Raw genomic sequence first — 18151 nt, forward strand, 5'->3', positions numbered from 1 at the left:
ACTCCCTCCCTTTTGTTTTTCATTTCCACCCCCTCCCCCACTTTTTTTTTTCTTTTTTGATTTTCTCTTTTAACAATTAACACAATTCAATTCACTGTTACCAAAATTCGCCTTTGAGGTCCGATCATAAATTTCTCGACCATCGACCGATCAAAGTCCGATCGGAAATTTCAAGTCTATATAGCTTATGCTTAGTTCCAGGTCAAAAAATTCAGAAGAAATTTTTGCTCCAATTCTTTATTTAAGTGATTTAGGTATTTTCTTTCCAGTGATATGATTCTTCCCATTAATGCTTGTTGATATTTGATAGCGGTAGATAGATGGTTTATTAGGTTGAATATTTGGAAATTTTAGTTGCTCCACGTAACAACTCTACTACCTAGGGTTTTCAAGTCATGTTTTTGTTGAATCTTTAATGGGTTCCTTTTAGAGTTTCTGTTTGTGCAAAATTTTGAAAGAAAATTCCATTTATTCACCTTTGAATGAATGCAAAAGCAAATTTATGCTTTGTAATCTCTGAAATTTCTATCACTTTTGTTGTTTTATTAGTAGAATTTCTGGGTATTTTGGGATATTCTGACAGATTCAGTCTTTTTGATTGTTAATTTTAAGCTTTTGTGATTAGATATGCTCGGTTAGATTGTATAGTCGGTTCACAAGTGTTTGCTGGTTTATTGTAAAATCAAATGTAAAGTATAAGGTTATGTGGTTTATGGTTAATCTGCAATATTGCCCCATGTGTTATAATTTCTGTGTGGGAGTAGTAGCTTAGTGAATTGCAAATTGCAATATCAGTGAAATGTGCCCTTCAAATCATTATTATGGAGCAAAAAGTTTTGCATCATGGTTAATAACAAGTTCACTAAGTTTCTTGAGGGTAGAAAACATTAGACACCAGCCTACTCGATCTTTCAGATCAAACAAGTCAATGTTGACACCCAATTTCGTCCCTCCTTTATTCCTATTTATTTCTGCGGGCTTCTAAATTTATTGACCAGCTAAACACTTTATTTTCACCATTTTTTATTTCTACTATTATTAATATCGTTACTTTCATTTTCACTATTTTGCTATCCACATTACTAGCATTACTTTATCACAAATTTCAAAAGGGTTCGTATCATTTTATTTTTTGTACTCGTTAAATTAATTATACTTTATCAAGTCCTTTATTTTCTACATATTAATCACTAATTATCATAGTATATGTTGTACTAGTTATTAAATTAGAAGCCTAAGAAATAATTAAATCAAAGAAAAAGAAGAACCCATTTTCGGACCAATAAACCGGCCCATTTATTAAATTCAACAGCCAAACGTGACCAGCCCATATTTTTCCATTACCAGTCCATATTTTTGACTCACCAGCCCAAACAATAACACAACGACCCGGCCCAACCTTTCCTTTTCATCCCTAAACCTAATCCCTCAACCAGCCGCACTTCATCCCTCCTCTCTTCTTTCTCTCTCGTCTCCCTGCTCTCTCTCTTCCCTCTTCTAAACCAAGAAACAAGACCCCTTTCCCCTTCTCTCTTCTTTCTCTCTCCCCCTGCTCCCTTTCTTGTCGTTTTCCTCCATTTTTAGCAAAGGACAGTTTCTCTTTCACCATGGCAGACCTTGCCACTTCATTTTTGTGCAAACCCTTTCCTCTCTCATCTTCATTGAACTAGTCAACACAAATGTCCAAAAAATACTTTCTGAATTCTCTGAACAAAATCGACTTTAGAAATTCGAATGGTTGGATTCAAACGGATCTTTTGGTTTTCTGTTTGGAGCCAAAAAATAGTGAAATTCAAAAATCTAAAACCCTAGACTTCGCCTATAAATATTGTCTAAGTTTCTCAGCCGAAAAGGAGGGAAGACGGATTGAAAAAAAAGAGTTCTGTTCTAGCTGCCTATATTCCTCTGAAAAAAACATCAATATTCTTGAGCCTTAACATTTTCGGGTAGTGATTCAAAAATAACAAATCATTTTTATTCCCTTTTTGCCCCTCCTACTAATTCGAATCAAAGCATAATCAAGTTGGGGTTCGTTAGTGTTCGAGTGTAGATCCGAGACTCCGTGTCCCTGTTCACTGCACCCGAAGAAGGTCGGCTAAACCTCTTCCTTTTATTTTATTTTGGTATTGTGCAATTTCTTTTTTAGTTTAACTGGTGCTTGTGTGTTAATTAATACATGTGTCAGTGCTCGTTCAGTTTAGTTGAGCTTAGTCTTAATTAATATGGTATAGCATCAATTAATCATGTAGTTAGCTTAAGAATCACATATGTTAGATTTGTTCATCTTTTAGCTTGTTCTAGGTGTTAATATAGCCTTAAATCTAGTTAGTAGTTGTTAAATATGTGTTGAATGAGTTTTATCGAGTCATTAGCATGCCTATAATGTGGTAGTTTGGATACTAACCGATCATGTGCTAGTTTAAATGTTTGCTAATTCATCTGGATACTTAATATGGTTCAATGCGATCATGGTCAGTTATAGTTTTTTTATAGTTTTTTTTTTTTTTGTTAATTTCATCTGGTCATGCCTTGCTCATATTAGTTAAGCGGCTATTTGGTATTTGGTAGCATAAGCTCACCTTAAGCATGTATATTTCAGTATGCTTTCCAAAATGCCATTTGGCCTCGAGAAGTTTAAAATTTGTGGTGTGTTGAACCTTTTCATGACAAGTTGCATACCAGTTTGTACAAGTCAGCTCGGGTCTAAATTATGTTCATAAAAACCAAGGATGAGTGATTTTGAGTCACCCAAACTGATCAAGATTGTTCGCATGCTATTTAAGAACGCTGTTTAAACTACGTAGTTGTTGTTGTTAGTGTGCTATTGCTTTTTTTTAGTATTTAAGGGTCTCAGACATGTTTCGTTAAACGAGTAAAGTACTCTAGCTCAATTCTGCTCCTTTAACACTGTGTATGGTATGTATGCTGCCTGATTTTTCTTTTTGCGTATTATTCCTCCTATGTGGTTCTATCCCTCGATTTAGCTCGTTTTCATACTTTAGATCAGTTTGGGTATCTGGTTGAGCCCTGTTTTGATGGATCCGTCATTAACAGATGACATTAAGTCTAAATGTTTTGTTAAGTTTCAGTCTACTGAAAATAACCCTATAGATTGGTCTAGTCTTAATCATCTTTTAAGTGTCTTAGATGATAAAATTACTAATTAATGATTCAGGTTTTGGTATAATCGCACTTCTTTAGTTTAATGGTATCGTCTCATTCTTGTTGCATGTTTCTTTTGTTTATGGCTTCACTTAGGTGCCCTTTAGGTCATTATTGTGCTCCAAAGTTGTGTGTTTGAATTCTGGAAAGTGTACGAATATGAGTTTTAAGTTTGCCCTGCTCTTTTAAGCCATTCTTGTCTTTTTTGTGTTGTTTCTATTGCCTTTTTAACTACCATAGTGCTATGTTTTGAGTCGATAGCTACTGCTGTATTGCCTATCTGTTGGGCTGTTATGTTGATTGTTAGGAAACATGGTCATGCTCGTAGAATTCCCTATGCTGTTGTTTTAATGCCCATCATCATGTCTGTCTTTGCGAATTGTTGGTTGCTATGCTTAGCCGTTGGTTGTGGCATTTTTGAACTAAAGTTTTGGTTAGTTTTGAGGCCAAATATTGTCACTCTTTAAGGGCATGCTGCTGTTGAGTTGTACCACCCTCTTCGTGTTTGAAACCCGTTTTCCGCTATAATTAGTTCTTTGCTTCAAAGTGTTATATTCTTGGCTGCAATTTTTGTTTATTCAAGGCTGCATTGTTGGTTGTTCATTGTTATGGTTTTGAGTCCAATAACTGCTGTTTTTCTAAGGATTGGACCGTATGCACCTGAAGCTCTATAATATTTTCTTTTCCCTTTCCTCCTTTTTGACTATGTATAAGTATGTATAGGATTAGTATATCTTAATAAATACATTTATAAGGAGATTAGTTGGTCATGATGGATTAAGCCGGAACCCTCCCCGGTGTTAGCCATGCCTGGGATTCATAAAATCCCTTGGAACTTGCGCAACACCGAGGATAGGGATTATGATATGTGAATTTGAATTTTCATTTTGGAGAAAATCGTTTTAACTGATCGATGGATGGATATATGGATAATACTTTTCACTGATGTATCAGTTGATGTGATGTGAATATGTGATTGTTTATTCTGATTCCGTTTATTGCTTATGTTTGTTTATTTTTGTTAATAGTATTTTCCTTAGTCATGAGCTACCGTCTCTGTTATTTGGAAGTTCTGAATTTTGCTTGTCCTCTGCCTTCAGTGCTTTGTGATGTTTAATCATTAACATTCTAGATATCTTGGTTGTGTTTGTGAAGAGAATATCAGTATTTACATCTATACGAATATTTAAGGACTGTTGTTTTTAGAGGGGTTGAAAGCTTTCCAATATTAATCCTCTATACATCCTTATAAATGTGTACACATGAGATATACTTAAATATACACAATATATGCATAATCCATTGGTTGTTTCCAATTTACATTATACATTGTTTAGCCTTATTTATTGATTACGTGCTAATCCTTTTTTTTTTTTCATCTTTTTTTATGCATGACATCTCGCATACGAGTCCAAGCGACTCGTCATCTCCTTCCGCACTTGGCGTTGGGCTAAAAGCCCAACACAACTTCTCTCGAATCAGCCCCATACGGTAGCAAATAATCCGCAGCAATATATAAAGAAATCTGCTGGGTCTAAGCCCGACAACAATGTAATTACGACAATTTTGGAAAGTGGGCTCAGCCCCTTTACATTATATCTACTCCTCTATTTTTATTTTTGTGTGCGTTTTAATGTGTATTGTATGACTAACATTTTTGTTTGTTAATTTAGATAAACTTTAGTGGCATTAAGGGTTTCAGTTTAGTAATGGGTAGTTAATTCCACAAATTACATTCACTTCTATTTTCTAAACTATTTATAGTATCTATAACATTTAGGAGTAATTAATTTTCAAATAGCATGTGTACATAGTCTTGGGTTAAAGGAATCATTTTTCATTCTTACCATCTTAAGATTTTCAAAACATCACAAATTTTACATTAATATTAGTTTATTTTGAGAAATAAAAAGGCAAGCTAATTCTGTGGATAACTTCTTCACTTCAGCTTTTTTTTCAACGCTTGAAACATATATTTGTTAAAACAATTCTTACATAGTCTATATTGAACTAATAGTCTTTTGTAAGTCTTACTTTTAAATAGCACTGAAAATCTTCTTTTATACAAATTATTACCTTCTACAAATCCTATTTTAAACAACATTCTTATATATCTATCTATAACTTTAGCTATATTTATGAAGCTATTTTCTTTTCTATAACACTATATTTACACTTAGCCTAACTAATCATAAGTCTGGTCGGTTAACCATTGTTAATGGGTCTTAAAGGGTGCCTAATACCTTCCTTTTAGACTAATTGAACCCGTACCTAGAATCATTTGGTTTCGTAGATTTTAAATAACTTTAGATAATTACTTTAATTACCTTAGGTGCCCTAATTCACCATATATAATTAGGTGGCGACTCCTTAACTTTAATTCACCCCGGAATTATCGGAATGTTGTAAACTATTTTGACCCCGATTAAAATAGGGTATGACATTCAAAAGCTTTTGTTCATGTGTGTTTGTTAAACTTAATCCCGATACTACATTATTGTCTGAGGTGCAAATGCCTGATAATTATGTGGTCACTGCTTCTGTATTAAACAATCATGTTTCTGTATCATATTTAATAAGGTCTGTAAAAAAGGTAACTGTTTATTCCCACTTTGTTGAACTGCATATTTAATAGCTTTGATGTGTGAGGTTTTTCCTTTTCAGGTTTTCTAGGGCATAAAATTGCTGGCAGTTCTGTTTGAAGGCGAAGGATTTTGTTTGATTTTGGCGATTGTATTTGAGAGCAAAGGAACTATATAAGGTATGCGTTTTTGTGTTTCTCAAGTTTTTAATTAAGGTGGTATCTACATGTAACTTGAAATGATGTTGCCTAATTATTTTTTCAAAATAAATATGATCATTTGTGCACTTTGCTTTGAAATAGATTCATTCAATATAACGTTTTTCAAGTATATTGTTTGTTCGTATTTGAAACAGCTTCATTCCAACATGATTGACAAGAGTTAGATTAAGAAGCCAATTATATCAAACGAATTCTCGGGTGGTGTAGACCAATTTTTGAGCTTTGCCTTTTCGAATGCATCTATAAATGAAAAAATTGTATGTCCTTGCATTACATGTGGATTTAAAGTTATGTGCAATAGAGTTGATGTGTTTCGTCATCTCCTTCAAAAGGGGTTTCCTAGAAAAGTACACATGTTGGTACATGCATGGGGAAAAGCATGTTCAATCCATTGTAGAATCAATATTCGGGTACAAGATGAATCGGTTAGACAATATTCGATGCATGATATGTTGAATGATGCTTTTGGTGTCTTTGATAATGACTTTCAAGATTCTGGTCCATCAAATCTACTAAATAATTACCATCCTAGGGGTGTTGAAGATAATGTTCAAGAAGAGAGAGACAAAATTAAGGAGCTGTTAGAGGATGGGAATCAAGAACTTTATGATGGTTGTGCAAAATATAGTAAATTGTCATTTATTGTTCATTTTTATTATATTAAGGTCTTATGTGGTGCAACTGATAAAACATTTTCAATGATTCTTGACCTTTTAAAGGATGCTTCTCCCCATGCGAAACTACATCATTTTATGTGTCAAAAAAGATGATTAAGAGGTTAGGTTTGGGCTATGATAAGATTGATGCATGTCCGAACTATTGCATGTTATATTAGGGATCATCCGAGGATAAGAAGAGAAATAAATGCAAGAAGTGAAATACATCCAGATATATATCAAATGAAAATGATGTTGGTGCAAATGTTGTGATTGATGACCAACAGAAAAAGAAACCAAAGCCAGCGAAAGTATTGCAGTACTTCCCACCTATACCTAAGCTGATAAGGCTATACATGTGCTCTAAAAATGCAAAACTCTTGAAGTGGCTTGCTACAAAGGCTAACTCAAATGAGTTATTACGACATCCTAGAGATGGCAAAGTGTAGAAACATTTTGATTTATTCTATTCGGGCTTTGCTTCAGAGACTCATAATGTGCGACTTGCTTTAGCTACCGATGGTTTCAATCCATTTGGAAATCTAAGTTCCAATATTAGCATTTGGCCAGTGATTTTGTATATTTATAACTATCCTCCATGGTGTTTTGTCATGTCTATGATAATTCATGGTCCTAAAATGCTTGGAAATAACATTGGTGTTTACTTGCAACCTTTAGTCGCTGAGTTAAAACAGTTGTGGAGCAGTGCACATGCTCATGATTCCTCAACTAAAGAAATGTTTCAATTGCGTCTTTGCATTGATGTGGACCATAAGTGATTTTCGTGTCTTGACAACCTGTCTGGGTGGAATACACATACATCTCTTGCTTGTCCATTATATAATTTTAATACGGAATCTATAAGGCTAAAGTTTGGTAGGAAAAATTGCTTTAGGGGACATCGTCGGTATTTTCCACATGATCACAAGTATAGGTACAATAAGCAGTCCTTTAATGATTTTGAAGAGCATAGACCTGCGCCTATTCCACCATCAGGTTCAACCATGTTGAGGCAAATTGAGGAGAATCGGAAGAGGCAACGTGATTGTTCTACAAGTAAGGTTAGCCCGGAACAATGGAAGAAAAAGAGTATTTTTTGGGATTTACCTTATTGGAAGAACATCTTATTCGTCATTGCCTTGACATGATGCTCATAGAGAAGAACGTTTGTGACAATATATTGTTCACCTTACTTGGTGACAAAAAAAAAAAGATCAAAAGACAATTTGCAAGCGATGGGAATTAGAGAAAAGCTTCATCCATATCCTAATTCTTCTAAGTTTCCTCCGTCATGCTTTAACATGAAGAAAGAGTAGAAAGATATCTTCCTAAAAGTTTTAAAAAATGTGGTTTTTCCAGATAATTACGCATCAAACATTTCTAGATGTGTTGATCTTAAGAAACGCAAGATCTTTAATTTAAAGAGCCATGATTCCCACATTCAGATGGAGCATCTTTTGCCAATTGATTTAAGAAGATCTCTTCCTAAAGAAATTACTTTATTTTGATTGAGTTATGTAACTCCTTTAGAGAAGTATCAAGCAAGGTTTTAGATGTAAAGTATATGGAGAAGCTCTAACAAAGAATTTGGTTGAATCATTCTAATATGGAAGTGATATTCCCTCCGTAATTTGTCACTATTATGGTTCATCTAGTCATTCATCTTGGAGAGGAAGCAATTCTTGTTGGTACTGTACAAGGTCATTGGATGTACCCTATTGAAAGGTATATTCTTTGCCAAGTAAGTTGATATATTTTAATTTTTTTCTAATCTTATGATTCATTTTAATATATTGTTAGGGAACTCGGCCATTTGAAATCTTATGTACGTAACAATTCCGCACCAGAAGGTTGTATAGCTGAAGGATACATTTTGGAGGAATGTCTCACTTTTTGTTCAAGATATTTGGAGGATGGTGATATTGAAACAAGGTTTGATCGACCAAGGGGTAATGATGATGACAATGAGATCAGTGCTAGTAGTGAATCTACTGTCTTGTCAAACTTGTTTCCTGCATCAGGCAAGCCTGTTGGGGCTATTAAGACTCTACCCATACCTCTCTTGGAAATCATACAAGCTCACCGATATGTTCTAACCAATTGTTAAATAGTTGCTGCATTCCGAGAGTACGTTACATGATCTTTTATATTGTTCATTTTCTTTTGTAATGTATTTTTATACCTTACTTTATGAATTACAACTACATTCAGGAAGTTAGGATTGAGGTCGCTAGGATGCATCGTGGCAAAAGAAACCAATCAAAAACTGTGGAAGAACATGTGCACAAACATTTTCACGAGTGGTTTAAGGAATATGTAAGATTGCAAATATTTCACTCTTTTAAATTCAAAAGCTTATAAAGTTTATATAATTGTCCTAATACATTTAAAAATAATAGGTTGCAAGAAATGATGGTACGGATATTACACCTAAAATTTAACGGCTTGCAAATGGACCAAATAATGTTGTGAGGAGATTCAAGGAGTATAACATTCATGGATTTAAGTTTCATACTGTGAGGAAGGAGCAGGGATTGACAACACAAAATAGTGGTGTTTTTATATCTATTGTTACCAAGAGATTTTCAAGTGGTAGAGAATCTATTGAAAAGACAAGTGATGATATGTACTATGGCAAATTGGTTGACATCATAGAGTTACATTATTACGGTAAGTTAAAGGTTGTGTTATTCAAATGTATTTGGGTAGACACTACACTTAACAAGGGAATAAGATAGATCAATTTGGGATAACAAGTGTAAACTTTTCACGTTTAATACACCTTTGGTGAAAAAGAAATAGATGAACCATTTATACTTGCAACTGATGCTAGAATGGTGTACCATATTGATGATATGCCAGAATGGTGTACTATGTTGAAGATACAGTTGATGAAGATTGGTATTGATACCAGGAAAATGCAGGAAAAAATTGTATTCTTTTTAAAATTATATATTTTTGTCATGGTGGAACCGTGGGTAATTCTTTTTTTTTTTTTTTTTTAAATAACTGTATATTATTGCCACGGTTTAACCATGAGTAATTTTTTTATAAAAAAAATTGTGTATATATGATATGGTGGAACCATGGCTAATTTTATATGATGAATTAGTTCTGTGGTCAAATTACCCATGGATTGACCGTGGCTAAATGTACACCAAACTGTTGCTAACACTACTTAGCCACGGTTTTGATACCATTCAGTCACGTTGTTGACCGTGGCTAAAATGCGCGATTTTGGTAGTGATCTCTTATTCTGACACGAGTAATCTTAGAGTAAATTGTAACCCAACTATAGCTACGAACCCTTCTCAAAAATCTAAGAAAACTCCCAAAAGCGTATTTTGAAAAGCTTTCTGTGACCCTGAAGGTCTAACTCTATTTTTGAATTCTTTCTACATAATTTCTTTGATCAATTTATTTTCTAAAACATTTCTATGATCCCTTGGATCAAATTATTGTAAACCATTTATGTGATCCCTTGGATTAAATTTTGTTCGACTCAACAATATAATTCAAGGGCGACAACTATTTCTATATAAATACAGCACGAACAAGCTTTGGAGCTTAACCACAATCACAACATTCCAATGAGAGGTGGAGTGAGCGGAATCAACACTTTAGTCTCAAGAAGAGTGATGTTCGGCCTAAAATCGCATATATTTATTCATTGTTGCCTCACATTTTAGTACTTTTAATTGTCTTTTGAGTATTAATTGTAATGAGTTGTGCTTAATATTATATTTTACTATGTAGGAATAAAGCGGTGTAAAGATGAAGAGATTTGAAGCAAAATCGACTGAAAAGTGTTGAAGTTACAAAAGAAGAAAATAAATAAACAAAAACAGGGACGAAGGCATGACAAGAAGCCAACAAATAAGAGTGAAATGAAGCAAGCAGCTTAATGGAGCTTACCTTAGCTTTTGTCTATGTGGCATTAAAGTTAGCAATTTGAAGAAAGAAATCAAGAAACAGAAGAGAACGTACCTGGCAGTTGACGTGAAAACAAATCTTCCTTTTTTGTTCAGTGCGCGTTGCACCCGCGATGCGGGTGTAATGCGAGCCCGCAATTTTTCCTGATCTGAGTTGGATTTGGTTTTTAAAAGTCCAGGCCTTTTGGTACCCTATAAATACATATTCTACAGGGTTTTTACATAACTTTGGATACTTGAAACCCTTAGTTCATAACTTTAGACTTAGAGAGAGCTTGGAGCCGCCGTGGAGGCCGTATTTACAGGGTTTTACCTTCTATCTCGTAACACTTATTTTGATATTTTTATTCGGATGATTTGTTGTTTTTCCTCCATGTCTATGTGGAGCTAAACTCTTTAGTTCTAGGGCTTTGACACAAACATGAAAGTTGGCGTTTGATTATCGTTTCTATCTATTGATTTTCTATCTTTGAGTTATTTATTTATTCTTGATCTTAATTGTTTGATTACTTGATCACTAATTGAACACTATCTGTGGTGCGGGAATTGGACTTGAGAAAGGGAATTCACGTACGTAATAAGAATAAATAGAGTTTGTTCGATTTAATCGTTTCGCTACTGAGGATAGAGATATACCCTTTAGCCCTACTTAGTTGAATACGGAGAAATAAATGCGTTCTTGTTACTTCGACGACCATAGAGATATAGGCGTTATAGTAGCATCTACAAAGCTTGTGAGTAGTTTGAGAGAATATCATAAAGTTACAATTAACCCGTCAACTAGTAACCCATAGGTAGAACGATTTGAAAACTCAACTGGATTGTTAGTGGTCATAGCCCTAGATCTATCTCCTCTCCGATAAAAATTTGCTCTTTCTTGGTTTAAGTTCATTATTTGTTTTCTTTTATTTTTAATTAGTTTACAAATATAATTTGGATTTTATTTCTTCTTTAGATAATTAGCATTAGTTTAATTTGATAAATAGTTAATTATAAGTCTCTGTGGGATCGATATCTGGACTTAAAAAGTCTATATTACTTGTACGACCGCGTATACTTGCGTGTGCGTTTGAGAGCAACAAAGAGCCAACTACATATCGACAAAGAACTGCAGCGTAACAAGATTTATCATTAAGTTCTTTAGTTGTAATAGTTAGGTTCTGTTTTGGTTCCATCTATTTACCTTTGCAAGTATTGTGTAATAGGTGTTCGTTGGTTATCGAGTTGTAAGAGATTTCTTGATTGGTTAGAGTTTTGAGATAATTTGTTAAGAGAGTAGAGGCGGAACTATAGAAAAACAGTTCCTTAGGTGTTGTAACCTTACACTTGCTCAAGTTTTAGTGAAGTTGGGAAAGTACTATAGCAGAGATAGGTGGTGGTTTTTGCCTTTCCTTGAGTAAGGAGTTTTCCACTCAAAAGTTCTTGTGTTGACTTATAATTCCGCAACTTTACCTTATTGCATAGTTTGAGTGCATAGAAATAGCTTAATACTTACAAGATGCCCTATCGGACGGCCTTGATTTTGCTATTGTTTGAATGGACGAGCCGAGATTGGTGCGGGCATCAGCCTCTTAATTGTTTTCTCGTGCCACCTATTCCAATTAACCTCCTCAAAAAGACTAATGATGCTCTGTAACAGTTGCAATTAAACTTTTATTTTCTGATTCTTAGCGTCGTACGATCCTTGAATACTGAATTATTACAAAAAGACCTCTAGTTCAAAAAGGATCCCTTTATGGACCATGCTTATCTTTTACTTTGCATGAGAGTAAGTGGTATTGGCTTTCCTTATTATTTCTTTAGTAATTTTGTATAGTTCGTGGTCTGTCCCCTCTTGAGATAGTTGAAATGAGACTTGACTTGAAAGCAAATTCATTTATATATACATTCAATTAGATTATTCTAAAAAGTTGCACTCCATCAAATTAAAACGATGGAGCGAGCTTTCTATCTCGTCATCAGACCATCATCATGACTTCTTTGTTCTATTTTGGAAGTGCTCTTCAAACTCCCAACTCTTAATTCTCATATTTCTTCTTTTTTGTTCTTCTTTATGTTAAGGAGAATGTTTTTTTGATACCCTTACACAAATGATACTGATTCTATACGATTTTACTCCCAACTCTTAATTCTCATATTTTTTTCTTTTCTTTTTTTCTTTATGTTAAGGATAAATTTTTTATTTGATACTTTACGCAATTAATACTGATTCTGTTCTAATCTTCTGTAATGTCATAAGTTGGTGGACCGATAATAGTTGTGAGCTCAAAAGTGTAAGACTCAAATCTATTAACATGTGAGATGAAAACAAGCCTTACATAATTAAACTCGCTCAGTCTCAACTTATGTAGCATAGCTCGGATTTCGAGAGTTAAATAATTTAATTTTGATCGTGAATTCCAACATGAAATTTTTAAATTTGTTGAAACAAAATTTACATATTTAAAATTATATAAAAAGTATCGTAAGTCATATAACTGATAATTCAAAATATTTAGAAGACATGTGAAAAATCATTGTTAAAAAAAAACTTACTTAAATTTCGAAAATCGAAAAGTATAACATAAATTGTAACCGAAAAGGTAACATTTATATGAGGACAAAATAAAAAAATTTGCACCCTCACTCAACAGGGGTGGGGTGAAGACAGGGGACATAGATTTGCATGTGCATGTGGTATAATGAGTAGTAATGTCAGTCCATGCATGTGATTGAAACGAAATGACACAAGTGGTCTTTTTAATTTAATCTACTCTTAAGTCACAACTCATCATATACTACTACTACTCCTCGCTAGCTAAATCAGCTATTACTTTATTTCAATTTATGCATCGCTTTTAGGCTACTTGGATTACTCCCTCTGTTTCAATTTATGTGAACCTATTTTCTTTTTAGTTCATGTCAAAATGAATGACCTCTTTCCTAATTTGGAAACAAATTCACTTTATGAAATGATTTACAGCCACACAAATACTCAAGACTTATTTTGAACCACAAGTTTAAAAGTCTTTTACTCTTTCTTAAATTATGTGTCTAGTCAAATGGATTCACATAAATTGAAACGGAGGGAGTATTTTATACGGAAGATGATCAAAACGACACTTGATCTATTAAAAACAGAATGCTCCTAAACCTATTAGAAATAGGATATCAATTACCTTACCGTTAGTAAACTGATACAATCATGCCCCTATTAACAGATTTCTATGTTTGATGAGTACCTAACCTTCAACCAATTATTTCATGAACTAAATTAATAAGGCAAAAGTTAGCAGAGACTAAAATCGAGAGAGTACTACTTCCAATATTTACATTACAGAGAAACAGCAGCAGAGACAACAGAAATTCCATGGAATCTGCAGCTTTACATCATATATAGGCTGGCCCCACTTTCAGATAAAACGTTAGCATGCATGCTCTATGTTAATTTGTGAATTGCTATGTGTTAGTTCTTCTGCTTTCTTCTTATTTTCCCTTTGAATATCTTGTCCACTTTCCTAATTGGAAAAAGAAAGGTGCATGAAAAAGCTCGGTGTCTCAAACAACAAAACATGCTAGGAAAGTCTTGTAGCGTTTTGGTAATTTGTTTTGTTAAAAGAAAAAATAAACGCACACGCATAAGTGTCGAAAAATAACAAAACGGAGGACAACGTCACAAGTCTTGTACTTTCTAAGGGGGAGTGTTCCTGTTAAATAAAGTTTGATGTATTCTTATTTACTCCTTGCGTCTCAATTTATGTTCCATTTTCCTTTTTCGAAAGGCAAGTTGACTAATTTTTGAAGCTATATTGAATTAGATTTACTCAATAATTTAAAAGTTTTTAAAGATTTAAAAACTATATGAAAAGTACTATAATTAAGTTGCAATTCTTCTAATGTTATATGATCACGAAAAAAATCATTTAAAAATATTGGTAAAAATTTACCTAGTTTGGATCTCCAAAAATAAATAAAAAAGTGTGACATAAATTGAGACAGGGAATTAGTCAACACATTTGTATCTGTTCACTACTAAAAAATCACTATTTTACCATTGAGTTCCCCACTGAAAAATGTTCAGTGGCTATCCTCACTGAATGTCGGTGCGAAAAATCTAAATAGTAGTATTTTCACACGAAAAAATTAGAAAATTTCCCAACATTTTAATGGGAACTGTTTCCCACCATGGGTTTTCCTGTGAGCTAGTTCGATAGGACTGAAGTGGGAAATCATATTTTACAGCACAAATTTCTCACTGAATATTGGTGGAGAAAACATCTATTTCTAGCGGCGGTTGACAAGCTAACAATTTAAAGTAGAATAATATTCAAGACTAGAGAAAAAAAATTAACATAAAACTAAAGAAAGAAAACTTTGCAGAAAGCTCTTTATTTACTTCAGAGCTTTTTCAATGACTCAACATAAAGTGAAACTAGATTATAAGTGAATATATAGGTTGTCTTTGATGAGTTGCATTGCTTTCACACGTAAAACCTCATTCATCATGAGCTTCTGGCAATGATCTTGATGGAGTCACTGTGGTTGCTATATTTATGTATGTGAGAATCTTCAATTATTCCATTTTCATCTCTGTCGTCCACCAACACTTGGAGTTCATATACGAACATGCACAGGTGTGGGAACCTCCAAATGATGCCATATTTAACTTTTGTCACTTCCTTTGATTTGGACCTTTTTTTTTATTTTTTATTTAGTTAAAAGGTTGTATATTGTTATTGAACCTGGGGAGGACTAGACCTTACCCCTAATATACAACTCTGATTGCGAGCAACCAGCACAAAAAAAGGTATGCAACTTACAGGGGGTTGCATTCTCAGCATTAACAAAACCTATGCATCTAGCTAACGAAAAAATTGGCTTTGTCATAATTTAGTCTAATACTAGGGACTTGACTTTTATCAAGAATGTATGGACCAACAGCCCGACTAGGTAGATGCCTCACGTCATGGATGATAAGCGGATCTTCTAGACCCGTAGCCAGCTTAGCGAGATAATCAACAACTCTATTGGCTTCCCTATAGCAATGATTGAAAGTCACCTCTTTGTTGTTAATCAAGGCCAAGGTATCATCAATAATCTGTTTCAGCTTGAAGTTGTTGGCTGATCCATTTCGAAGCAGTTCTGTCACCAGCATTGAATCCAATTCCAATATGCAGTGATTTCTTCCACTCTCCTTGATCCATTGTGCAACGTGCTTAGCAGCTATGGCTTCCGCAATATTATGGCTGCTGCATTGTACTTGGGCAGCAAATGCGTAAATCAAATGGCCATTCTCGTCTCTTGCCACCCCTCCAATGCCAGCTCTTCCAGTTTGCTCCATATAACTTCCATCTGCGTTTACTTTAATTCCCCCCTGTTGAGGCAGTGTCCATTTGACGATTTTGCAGATTGTCCTCGGCCTGAGTCTTTCTAACACAGAGCAGATTTGTGGCCATTGCATACTTATCTTATGGCAAGGGAAGGCATTATCCAATGCTACTTTCAAGTTCCAAATGATCTGATGTTCCATCCTTCTAGTGTACATTTTGGTTTGTTCCCCATATCTGCATTTGCACCTCTCCTTCCACATTTCCCAGCATATCCAGATTGGAAGCACTTGAATAACCATTCTATGCATGATGTTTTTGGTCTGAGTATGTGCCCACTCTTGCAGGCAGATTCTTCCATGTTTCCTTTGGTATATGATGCCTAATCGTTGTCCGAAAAACTTCCATAGCCTCTGCGCTATTTCTCCTTCCAAAAATAAATGTTGGCTTGTTTCAACCTTTGGATTAACAAGACATAGACGTCCGTAGGCATATCTTCCACAAACTCGCAAACATAATTATTAGCAAAGGGCAATCTATTCATAAACAATCTCCGGAAAGAAATGAAATTTTAAAAGGAATGTTTTTATGCCAAACACCGCCGATCCAAGGATCGGTTTGATGATCTTTGCCTAATCTCTCTCCAAGCTTCCCGTTTGAAAAAATTCCATCCGAGGCCTTCTTCCATATAAGATAGTCACTAGCATTAATGTCTCCAATGTCGATTTTACGAACGACTTGGCAAACCCGATTAGGAGAATAACACTCAGTCTATCCATGTCCCAGTTTCGATCAACCATAAAATCCTTGACTTTCAAGTTTGCAGAGTGGACATATTCAGGGCAATACTGTGCCAGATTCCCAAGCTCTGTCTAGTTTTCCCACCAAAAGCTATTATTCCCACCTTGAATTTTCCATATCATGTTAGGCTCAGCTTTGACTCTAACCTTAGTAAGAGTTTTCCAAGAGTGAGAGTTCCCAGATGCCCAACATTTGCTGACAGGATGAGCTCTAATACAATATTTGGCTTTGGTGAACTTAGCCCACAGAGACTCTTGAATCCTAAATCTCCACCATTTCTTCACATTAAGACTCTCACGAATGTCTCTCATTTTCCTAACCCCTATCCCCCCTTCCTCTTTCGGTAGGCAAATATTGTCCCAAGAACTCCAATAATAGTTGTGTTTCCCATTGGAGGATCCCCAGAAAAATCTCACAAACAACTTTTCTATTAGATTTATAATACTTTTTTGGGGAGTTAGAGCTGTAAGGGTGTAGACTGGCAAGGATTGGAGAACATTCTTGATGAGAACAATTTCCCCCCCAAAGGATAGCAAGTTACTTTGCCACCCATTGAGCCTTTTAATGATCTTGGAAAGTAGCTTTTCGAAGTACTCTCCTTTTTTTCTCCCCAGATAGATTGGACACCCCAGATAGGCGAAGGGGAACTGCTTATCTAAGAATCTCGTGGCCTCTCTTATCTTGTTGATCCTAGAGGAGCCAATTCCTGGAGCAGTTAAGAAGAAGCATTTGTTTTTGTTCATTTTCTGACCCGAATTCCTTTCATACCAATGAATTTGCTTCATAACCATCTTTAAAGACTTGGTGTTGCCACTTGAAAAAATCACTAAGTCATCTGCATAAGAAAGATGGTTAATTAAAGGACCTGCCTTTGACATAGAGAAAGGAATAAAATGATCATTGGAATTTAACTCATTAAGCAATCTAGCTAAAACTCCTGCTCCTATAATGAAAAGGGAAGGTGATAGAGGGTCTCCCTGTTTAAGGCCTTGACTTGAAGAGAAGAAGCCATTTCTGGTGCCGTTGATAATAATGGAATACCATACATTTGATATTACTCTCATCAGCATATTGGTAACATCATCAGAAAACCCAAACTTTTGTAGCACAGCCATAAAAAAGGGCCATGACATCCTGTCGTAAGCTTTAGCCATATCGAGCTTGATCACCACATTGCCTCCCCTGTTAGTACATTTAATATCCTGTACAATCTCTTGTGCTAGCTGAATATTCTCGGTAATAAGCCTTCCTTTGAGAAATCCACTTTGATTATCAGAGATCATTGTGGGAAGCAAAGGATCGAGCCTTCTAGAAATGATTTTGGTAACTATTTTGCTAGAAAAATTCGAGGTCGTGATAAACGAACTCGAGAAATCAGAGGGGCATTCTACTTTAGGGATTAATACTAGAAGAGTATGTGCAAAGAATTTTGTCAGTTTTCCTCCAGAAAAGAAAAACTGAACAAATTCTATCACATCTTTCTTGATTATA

At 34.7% G+C, this 18151-nt stretch overlaps 1 long non-coding RNA gene across 1 annotated transcript; it reads left to right on the forward strand.

Moving 5' to 3' along the window:
• The first annotated feature begins 7413 nt into the window (after nucleotides 1-7413).
• On the forward strand, nucleotides 7414-9421 carry LOC132035125 (uncharacterized). Its single transcript, XR_009409171.1, has 3 exons — nucleotides 7414-8346; nucleotides 8422-8937; nucleotides 9021-9421. It is a non-coding gene; the product is annotated as an uncharacterized LOC132035125 (long non-coding RNA).
• The last annotated feature ends 8730 nt before the right edge of the window (nucleotides 9422-18151 follow it).

The sequence above is a fragment of the Lycium ferocissimum genome, chromosome 10, assembly GCF_029784015.1.
Source record: "Lycium ferocissimum isolate CSIRO_LF1 chromosome 10, AGI_CSIRO_Lferr_CH_V1, whole genome shotgun sequence".
NCBI classification, from domain to species: domain Eukaryota; kingdom Viridiplantae; phylum Streptophyta; class Magnoliopsida; order Solanales; family Solanaceae; genus Lycium; species Lycium ferocissimum.